This window comes from Phocoena phocoena, chromosome 1, assembly GCF_963924675.1.
Source record: "Phocoena phocoena chromosome 1, mPhoPho1.1, whole genome shotgun sequence".
NCBI lineage: Eukaryota > Metazoa > Chordata > Mammalia > Artiodactyla > Phocoenidae > Phocoena > Phocoena phocoena.
Genome location: NC_089219.1, coordinates 107,988,827 through 107,999,123, shown reverse-complemented (window position 1 = coordinate 107,999,123; position 10,297 = coordinate 107,988,827). Strand labels below are relative to the sequence as shown.

General features: G+C 43.4%; 1 non-coding gene across 1 annotated transcript; it reads left to right on the top strand.

The window, feature by feature from the left end:
- The first annotated feature begins 3,070 nt into the window (after nt 1-3,070).
- Nucleotides 3,071-3,143, top strand: TRNAV-CAC (transfer RNA valine (anticodon CAC)). The gene has a single exon. It is a non-coding gene; the product is annotated as a tRNA-Val (tRNA).
- The last annotated feature ends 7,154 nt before the right edge of the window (nt 3,144-10,297 follow it).

The following is a 10,297-nucleotide window of genomic DNA, read 5'->3' as shown; positions in this document are numbered from 1 at the left end:
GTATGTCCACAAAAAAGTGTATGTCCACCAAAAGTCACAAAAAAAATATTCGTACCATTTCAGAATATCCTCAAGTGGAAACAACTGAAATGTCCAACAGTAGAAAAGTATGTAGTGTTATATTCTTACAAGGACTACACAGAGAGACAAAGAAGTACGTGAAAAATAGGGTTAAATTTCATAGACATAATGTTGAGTGAAAGAAGTCAGACCCATGCCCCTCCAGGCCCTCAAACCGAGTGCATGGCCTGTGATCCAATTTATGTGAAAGTAACAGGCAGAGAGGTAGGGAGGGGTATGTGTGTGATTCCTCTGAGCTCTTGCATGGGAAGAGTCATGAGGAACCTTTTGTGCTCTGGTAATTTTCCACACCTTAGTTATTCAGGTTGCTCCATCAGTTATTCACGTTGGTGTACACTGGTAATGGTGTGGGAACTGTACACTCTTTGTACTTTATGCATATTATGCCTCAGTTTTTAAAAGTCTAATTCCACTTGGTTATTGTTAAAGTGATGTTGATACTTTTTCTTCGGCTTTGTCCTGGGCTAGGAGGAAAAGTAAGTTCAAAGTACTTACTGGGATATTTTTGTTGTCCTCAGATTTTTGTCTTCCCTTCAGTATCGGATATCTGAGTACTTACTTATATGTTGCTCACAGCCATGACCCTAAGCTGACATTCCACTGTTCATACTGCGGCAAAGAGAGAAGCAAGTGTTCATGATCAAATCTTGCTCTGTTAAGAATCAATATGTCAAGGAAGGGGGAGGGTATATGAAATTGAGGAATTCTGATGAGGAAAGTAGTTCAATTAGGCTGAAGTAACTCACAGGTGCCAAAGGGAGGACACTGGCAGGTCGTACACAAAGAAAAGCCGCCACATTCACGTCAGCACTAAACGCTGAAGAATTTTTGGAGCATCCACACATAGCCAAAAGCGTCTACCTGATTAGTTCGGAACGTCACTAGATTAACCCGTTCAGACTAGGTGTTTGATGGCTTTCCGCTATCTGTTCCTCAAGGAAAGGGAAAACTCCCCTTTCTTAGGCTTTGTGTGAGTGTGCGTCTGTGTGTGTGTGTGTGTGTGTGTTTGTGTGTCCCCTCTCTTGTCACTTCTGGCTCTTTTATAGATCCTGTCTTTTTTAATGACAACATCCTAATAACTGTCTCCCATTTTTATTAGGAACCATGTGAGCTAACTCATTCAAAGTCTCTTTACTGCTTGAAGTAAGCCAGAAAGAGGAAAAGAAATATCGTATATTAACGCATATATGTGGAACCTCGAAAAATGGTTCAGATGAACCGGTTTGAGACACAGAAAGAGAGACACAGCTGTAGAGAACAAACATACGACAGCAACGTGGGGAAAGTGGCAAAGGGCTTCGTGGTGGTGGGGTGAATTGGGAGATTGGGATTGACATATATACACTAATATGTATAATATTACTAATAAGCACCTGCTGTATAAAAAATAAAAATTCAAAAATAATCTCTTTACTACTAAAGTTAAAGTATGATTTTCATATCCACATCTGTATACACTATATTGGGAGCTTTGAAATGTATTCTTGGGTGGAGACTGCCATGGAAAGGGAAAGTTTAGGCCTTAAATTGTTGGAAGATAGGTCCTTCTTAGTCTTTAAATAGTTTCCAGTTAGTATGTTTTAACATGCTCATCGTCATTCTCTCTGTGTCTAACGTCGTGGCTTCTCCAAAGGTCCTGTTTCCTCTTTCTCCTCTTCTTCTTCTTCATTTCATTAATTAGTTTCGGGAGTTTTGTAGGCCTACCTTTCAATCTTCTTTTCCTTTTGATATCTTGGAGGTTGATCAAGGAAGGGATGCAAATCTCAGTGAAGTTTTCTCAGTTACCCGTGAGCATGGTGGCCAAGGGGAAGGGCTCTGGAGGTAAAGTGCCTGGGTCTGACTGCTGGCTCTCACTGTCACGGGGGTTAGACCCCAAAAAGGTTAGCTCAGCTTTTCAGTGCCTCGGTGTTCTCATCTGCAACAAGGGGTGGTAAAGTCCTACACTATCTTCCAGGGTTTTTATGTGGACTTAGTAAGTTATTCCACAGTAAAGCACTGAGGAATAGTGCTGGTCACTCAGTAAAGCTCGAGACAGCGGCTATTATCCTTATTGTGAAGTCTTTTATTTCCCCTTCTAACTGTACCACTGCTGACCTTCAACATTCCCCAGAGTAAATTACGATTGTTTAAATGTTTAGCTGACCTCTTCTCCCTCATATTAGTGACCTGCATCTGGAAAACTGGTTGGTTTGGATGGTCATCTAACTGGTGATCTAAAGGCAGTGGGGCACTGGATCCAGCTTCATCAGATTCTTGGACCCTGGGGAGGTATGACGATTGTTTAGCTCATGGTAGACAATCTCTTGCACATGTTTCTATAGCAAGAGTTTTTCGTAGATAGTCAGACATACCCTTAAGTATTATAAGAAAAGTGCAAGTATGTCCCAGTGACATGTCTCTTTGGTTGTTGTTGTTTGAAAAAATCAAAGGAAGTAAATAGAATTTACCTGGAAGTTGTACATTTCCTCCTTCAGTTATGACGGGGTGTTTGTAGCAAGCTATAGCATTCACCCTTACAACGACTAAGTCAAGTGTGGATTAAAGGAATTCTGTTTGAAGCCTTTGGAGAAATGCAGCTGGGGCCCACAGGATCAGCTCCAGAGAGAGAGAAGCTCACTGGAATGAACCTAATTCTCTACCTTTTCGCCTTAGACCCAAAGGGCACTTGCGCGAACCCCCGGCTCCCGCGGCTTCTGGGAGCTGAGGAGTCAGCGGGGGCGACCCCTGCACTCGGGGGCGTAGCTGTGGATCCGAAAACTCTGCGGTCGGTGCGGGAGCCCAAAGGCCGACTGTGGAAGGCTCGAGGGGTCCTCCCTTCAGGGCAGGCTCGGAACCCTAAAACCACGCCCTCTTGGAAGCCGCTGACTCCTTGCCTGAGAGATCTGGGGGTTCAAAGTTCATTCTTCAGTTTAAAAAGTTGGCGACTAGGACAGTAGTGGCAGGAACTACGAATTTCAGGGGTGTGTCATTAAGCTGTAGCACCTGCCGTGTTTCCGTAGTGTAGCGGTTATCACGTTCGCTTCACACGCGAAAGGTCCCCGGTTCGAAACCGGGCGGAAACAAACGTTCTTCCTTTCTGAAACTTTAACCTTCCTTTTCAAAAAAGCAAAACGGGCGAAAGGCAGGGGCTGAGGCAGTGGGCGCAGCTGCATTTTCCATCCCCAAGGTACAGGCCAGGAGTTCCGTTGCTGCCTGAGAACCTGCTCAGCGCTAGGAGCCAGCCCTCCTTTCTCCGCTCTGAGTCACTGCGGAGTCCAGGCCACAGCCAGCTGACCCAAGTGCGCAAAGGACAAGGCTGACCGGCTCATTTTTACATCCGGAAATCCCCTCACCTCTTAAGCAGGCGCCTAAATGTCTTGCACATGTTCACGCGAGTTATGTCTCTGGAAACCAAGGAGTTCATCCCTGGCTTGGCTTCACACAAGTTCATCCCTTCACACTTGGCTTTCCCCCACCTCGGCACACTTAACGCAACAGTTTGATTTGCGTGACGGAACAAAAGAGACCGAACCCAGCTGTGCACCGGGGACTCGAGCCAAAGACACGGAAATGAACAATGTCAGGCTCCACGAACTGAGCTGGTCGCGGAGGGGAAGGAGCCCGTACCGGTGCCGTTAACCAGGAGAGCCCCTGGGGCCAGGGCAGACATCAGCAAGTGGACGGATCCGCCCATCACCTGCTGACATCGCAGTTGGCACCTGACTCAAGAGAAAACCGAGGTTCAGAAAGAGAGCATGACCTTGGCTCGACAGCACACAGCACTGAAGCTAGACCAGGACGGACCTTGTGTCCTGTCTCAGAGCCTACAGCGTCGCCCAGGACTGCAGATGTGAAGAGCGATGAGCAGCCGGGCAAGGGCTGGGAGCCTTGCACAGCAGCATTCAGCCCTGGGCTTCTGGGAAATCTCCGTTCCTGCTCTCCGAGTCTCTGAAGTGTAATCTTTAGTTTTACAATTTTCATTTGGAGATGCTAAGTCAAAGGTCCTCAGCGGTTCCCTGGTGGTCTAGTGGCTAGGATTCGGCGCTTTCACCGCTGCGGCCCGGGTTCGATTCCCGGTCAGGGAAGCTTTTTCCCGCCCCCCCCCCCCCCCCCCCCCCCGTTTTTTTCCACTTCAGCATGTCCACTGGGAGGAATCTTCCTCTTCCTGCCCCTAGCAGAGCTGTGTTTTACTTCAAGGTTCAGATGCAGAAGAGCTTCTGCACCGAGTCCCCAAATGCCGGTGAGTCCCGGCCTCAGGGTCCTTGACATCGCGCAGGCTGGAGGAGGTGAGATGTAATGAATAGCCTGGGCTGGCCAGCTCTCGCCTCGGCTCTTTTCTCCCTGCATGTTACAAACCCGAAGACTTACTTACAGAGTTTTCATCCCAAGAGCATCGGGGACTCGAGTTCCAAAAGTTCATTAAAAACCAAAACCCAAACCCTTTGAAACATACAAAAATGTTGCAAGAGTATTAACATCGTATATTCTATACGTAAGTGCACAGTAAACACTTTCCCACGTTGGGTTTCTCACTCTCTCTCCGTATATAAGAATGGCGACACCACTTGAGAGTTCCTTGCAGACATCTCCACTCAAGATTGCTCCTTTCGTTTGGCGTGTCTCTCAAAGCCAGCTTCTGCGGGACTTGTCCTCCAAGACCAGGGGAAGCCTTTGTCCTCGCGGGGACGCCCCCTTGCTCTTTCAGGGACCTGAAATCCGTTCTCTTCAGGCTGTAGAGAAGCTTCAGGAGGAGTTTTATTCAGCTCCCCGCGAAGTGCAGGCAGGAGACGTTCTGTGCTAGTAGGAATCCCCCCGCACCGGCTGCCCTCCGGTCTCCTCCCGGTTGCCTTGGCGGGCAGTGGGGTCTTGGGTCAGCCTGCGCGCTGGAACCGCCTACCTCGGGAAAGGCCCTTCGGGGAAGTGCAGCTGCCCCTTGGCTGTTGCCTGGATCTCTGTGCCCTGCAGGGAGCGTAAAGGGTTCTGACAGGACACAAAGGTGACGAATCCTTCCCTGTAGTGAGTGGGAGGATGAGAGGAGCAGATGGGAAATGAATGCGTCAAAGGCAGGGGGAGTATTCTCAAGTGCTTGTCACAATTGTCTGCAAGGGTGGCTGTCCTATGATAATAGTGCTTACTGTTGTCTTTTCCTGACCTTGACCCAGTCTCAGGTCCAGTGTGATTAACTCTCTAAACCGTCCGTTCTTCCGAGGCTTTGGAAGCGGTACCATTTTCCTGCGAGAAAGGTGGCACACCTTGGGAATTAGTAAGTGTCTACTCCATAGAGAGTCCAGAAGAGTCACGTGCTGCTGTCTCTGTGGCTCAGGGGGATAGCGTGTTAGGCTGTTAATCGGAAGGTTTTTGGTTCGAGCCCACACAGGGACGGTGGAAGAGGTTTTAGAACCAATTCAAGGTTTTCCGTGTTGATTACCATTCCCGGTGTTCCATGCTGATTATTACCTGTACATCTGCTCCCACAAAGTTTACCGAACTGCGTTCGGGGTCCTGTCCACCTCACGACTGCTGCCAGTCTTGGGCCACACTCCTTTTCCCAGCTCTATTGTCTGTCGTCTCTACTGGACTCTATACTTGCCTAACTTACGGACTCCTGAAAGAGATCCAGAAATCTACGGTCTGGTGGGATAGTCTTTATTCGGCCAAGTCTATAGACTTGGACAAGAAAGTAATATTTTATGTGTCTTAAACTTTTCATCTGTGAACGTTAGTACTTGTTCTATGAATGATGTCAGCAGTGAACCCATCATCATAATTCTCCTCTGCATTGTTTCTGATAAAGGCCTTTCTTCCATGGTTGTGTATTACTTGGTTTCATGGCTTCACGATGACGAATATGCTGCAACCATCGTTATCGTACACACACCTCTGACCACTTGTGCAGGTGTTTCCATAGCGTAGGGAACTGGAAGTGCAAGTGCTACCTTTAATGTTTCTAATGTTGGTAAATCCTTCAGATTTTCCTCCCACAGAAGTGGGACTGAAGCATATGCCATTTTATTTTCCAGTCTTTCAATGTCCCTTTCTTCATTTACTTGCCAACACAGCAATCTTTGTATACATCTCTCTATGATAGTCTAACTAATAAAGGGAGCAGTGCCCTCCCGACATAAGTAAGGGGAAGGACAACAGAGGGACATTGTGGGCATTACACAGAGATATTCTATTGCATATGTTCGAAAGCTCAACATTCAATATTTTTTAAATCCTCCAAGAACTGGAATTGTTTTCTCTGCTGACCTAGTCAACAGGGTCCAGAGAAGACTGCCCAGAATGACCTCTTTGGTAACGTCCTGCCAAGCAACTTATCCAAAGAGAAGAATCTCGCTGATCCCAGAGGTTTTTCCCTTCTCCCCTTTTCTCTTTTATTTATAAAATTTGCTTATACTTTTAATTTGATGAAAACAATCTAATGCCTGTCCTTCCTCGTATAAAAAGGGGAATAAGTGTTTCTATGTTATTCCTTGTCAGTTTTTTGTTTGTTTTTTTTTTTGGATGTGACTATAAAACTTAGCCCATCTAAGACACATCGTGGGAGCCAACAGAATCCTGCCCCCCCACAGGTTCTTGCTTCAGACCTGGATCCTTAGAGTTATTAGCTCACATTTGCTCTGTTCTGTTAAATCTCATGCGCAGAAATTGAGTATTTTGGCTTTTTCGTACTGTGTGGTTACTGGACAAGGATTTTCTCTCTCTCTCTCTCTCTCTCTCTCTCTCTCTCTCTCTCTCTCTCTCATTTGTGCATCACTAATTTCTCCTCTCAGTGCGGGATTCTGGTTTTAATTTTAGGAAGTGAACTTCTGGGGATAATCCCTGTTGGGTGGTGTTTGACAGGGATCTATTCCCTGTTAGGTAGAAGATGACAGCTAATCTGGACCATGAGTCTTTCTTATCTGATACTTGTCCTGAGGATTCTGGTATTTCCTGCTATGTGACACCACAGCAGTGAGAAGCTGTCCACCTCTTGTCTTTCCTCTATTTGGTAAAAACCGCATGGGCCAAGGCAATCCTTGTCAATAACTGCAAAAGTGTAGGAGCTACAATAAGGATGATCTTAATATGAATGAAATGGTTCCCTCATATGGAGCTCCACATTAATAAAGGGGAGTAATACAGGAAGAATATAGAAATTTTAGGATGGAATACGCAGCTTTCTTTCATTGGTATACTCAAGTCTCTGAATAACTGAAAAAATTCAAACAAATGTCCTTTAGGGATTACTTAAATCAGACTACAGAAAGCAGAGGAAAGACATTTATATCATTACAAACAAGCAACAAAGTCAGCAACATGAGCACTTGTGACAACCCTACAAGTCAAGATTTAAACCTTCCAGAAATGTAAGCCAGTTGAGTCCTTAATACAGATGGATGAGGAGCAATGATGTCATGCACAGATACATGCCCTGGAGACTCAAAAGCATATCACAGAAGTACTCCGATTTTCATTAATGAGCTTCCTTCAAGGACCTAATGTGGCTGACTTATTTCATTTTGTTTCCCTCACTGTCAATTGCTCTTAATCCATATCGTTGCCTCTGCTTTCACGTTAAATAATGCCCACTAGTTTGATTAATTTTTTTTTCCTTTAAGTATATTTTCTCAGAAACAATAAATATACTTTCTCTTCCTTGGGAGACAATAGACAAAACAGGCCTCTGAAAATTTAAATGAATTAAAAATTAATTCCCCAATTAATTTCAGAATAGTAATAATCACTTACATAAATTTAAAATAAGAAAATTAAGAATTACAGGGGAAAACGCTTTACTACGTATGTTTTCAATGTGGTACTTATATAAGGAAAAATTTTGTTGTTGAATTGGTGACAAGGAACAATAACAGATTTAGCCGTAGATTAAATTAATGGTCTTGATTACTTGGAACAACAGTGAGAAATGAAGTGAAATTGATTACAAAGATGACCCTTTATACTTTTAAGCAATTTAAATAATTTATACATTTTATATATAATGACATTTAAAATGTTTATGTCATGTGGTGTGTTTTTATCGAGGTTACTCACAAAACTTAGATTGGTTTAATAATTTTGGTCTAAAAATGACTATAAATATATTTTCAGATTATCTTATAATGTAGAAAATAATGGTAGTATAATATTCTAGTATGTAAGTCTTGGCTTTATTTTGGTTTGAACATCTGAGTTAAGTTGGACTTCCTAAATTTCCTATACTGGTTGTACCGGTTAAATAAGCAAACATATTCACTAAGATTTCAACGTCTAATCATTTAAATTTATCTGTTGAAGTATATTAAATATACTAGTCAAGTACACTAAATACACTAATATCTTTAAAGAGGAATGACTACTTGTAATTCTAGAAACCAGACGACTCAATTATGCCACTTACAATTTCTGGTAAATATTTTTAGGTGTCATCTAATATGTGATTCCATATATACGAATATATGATTCCAACATTGTCATGTTCCATCATGTGTCAGTTTAAATTGCAAGTTCAAGAGTTAACTTTAATCCTTTGACTAACATTAAATTGATTTAATTAACGAATCATCTTTGGTTGCCTGAAAATTCTCTCTGTTTTTGTCCTTCCAGTTTGCCCTAATTTCCTTATAGGTTGGCTCACATCAGCACTTTCGTTGGGGAATACTGTTGTTTTTTGGGTTCACATATATTTCTATATTTTGTAGGTTTGCGGCTGGTGCTGTGGCTATTCTTATGTGTTCTCTTGACAAAAGTTCAGTAGAGTGGCTTGTGTTTTCACTGCTCTGACACGGCAGAATCATAACCTTAATGCACACTGCACAGCTTCTGAAACCTTCTCAAAGCGCCTCCTTGCTTCTCGTTACACATTCATTTTTTGCATGGCCCTTGCTTTTTATCACAGCAAGCACCAAAATCCAGCTTTGCACAGAAATGATATCATTGAAAAGAATGTAGAATAATTTAATGTTGGCAGATTTTACTATGTAAATTACCCCTCAATAAAGCTTACTTTTAACATAAAAGGACAAACAAAACCAAATGTTGACAAGATGGAGAGCACTGGAAATTCTTATTCATTTCTGGAAAGGGTATAAAAAAGTTCAACAGGTTGGAAATAACTTTGGCACCATCAACTGAGAGTCATACATACACAGTTATATGCTGTGGCCCAGAAATCGTACTTTTAGCTGTGCTATACCATTGACCTGTGCTCTCCAATATGATAGGTACAAGCCACATGTAGCTACTGAACACTTGAAAGTTGCTAGGGCCACAGGTTGTAATGATAATATTTTGATGTAGTAAGTCTCCTAAAACATTAAAATAGATTAAACTAGAAAATTCAAAATTCCTTGTGACAGGTTTGAAAACTAATAAAGGGAAACGTCACTAAAATGAAGTCGGGAGACCAGAAGTGGGAGCTCTCATGGGGTACCACTCAAATCCAAAGACAGAAAGTATCATCAGTTACAGACCCAGACAGAAGAAGCATCAATAGGAAAGAATCATCGATTACAGGCTCCAACAGAAAAACATGTACGTTGCATCTCCTGCAGGAAACCAGCAACTTGGCAATGAGAAACCGTCATCACCCTGAACTTTCACTTTTCTTCAAAGGGCTTGGTTTCAAAACAACCTCCCTCAGCTCCCTCCTCTTTCTCTGTAAAGTAAGCTTCTTTCCTGTCCTTTGTGGGACTTGCCTATGGCTTTTGCTATAGCTTGCTTGTCCTGAATTGCAATTCTTCCGCTATTCCTGAATAAACACTTTTTGCTGGAAAAAAACAAAAAAAACCCCAACTTTTATTTATTTTTATATTTATAAATTTTTTGCATTTATTTTGCTTCTTTGTTTTTGGCTGCGTTGGGTGTCCGTTGCTGGACGAGGGCTTTCTCTAGTTGCAGTGATTGGGGCCTACTCTTCATCGTGGTGGCTTCTCTTGTTGCAGAGCATGGGCTCTCAGCACGTAGGTGTCAGTAGTTGTGGCATGAGGGCTCAGTAGTTGTGGCTCACGGGCTCTAGAGCGTAGGCTCAGTGGCTGGGGTGCACGGGCTTAGTTGCACCACAACACATGGAATCTTCCCAGACCACGGCTCTACCCCGTGTCCCCTGCATTGTCAGGCAGATTCTTTACCAATGCGCAACCAGGGAAGCCCCTAAAAGTATTAATTTTAAAGTCAACATTGGCATTATTCTGCTGGAATGGGGTGCCTTAGAAAAATGTGTATGTTCAACCAAAGTCACAAAAAAATGTTCATA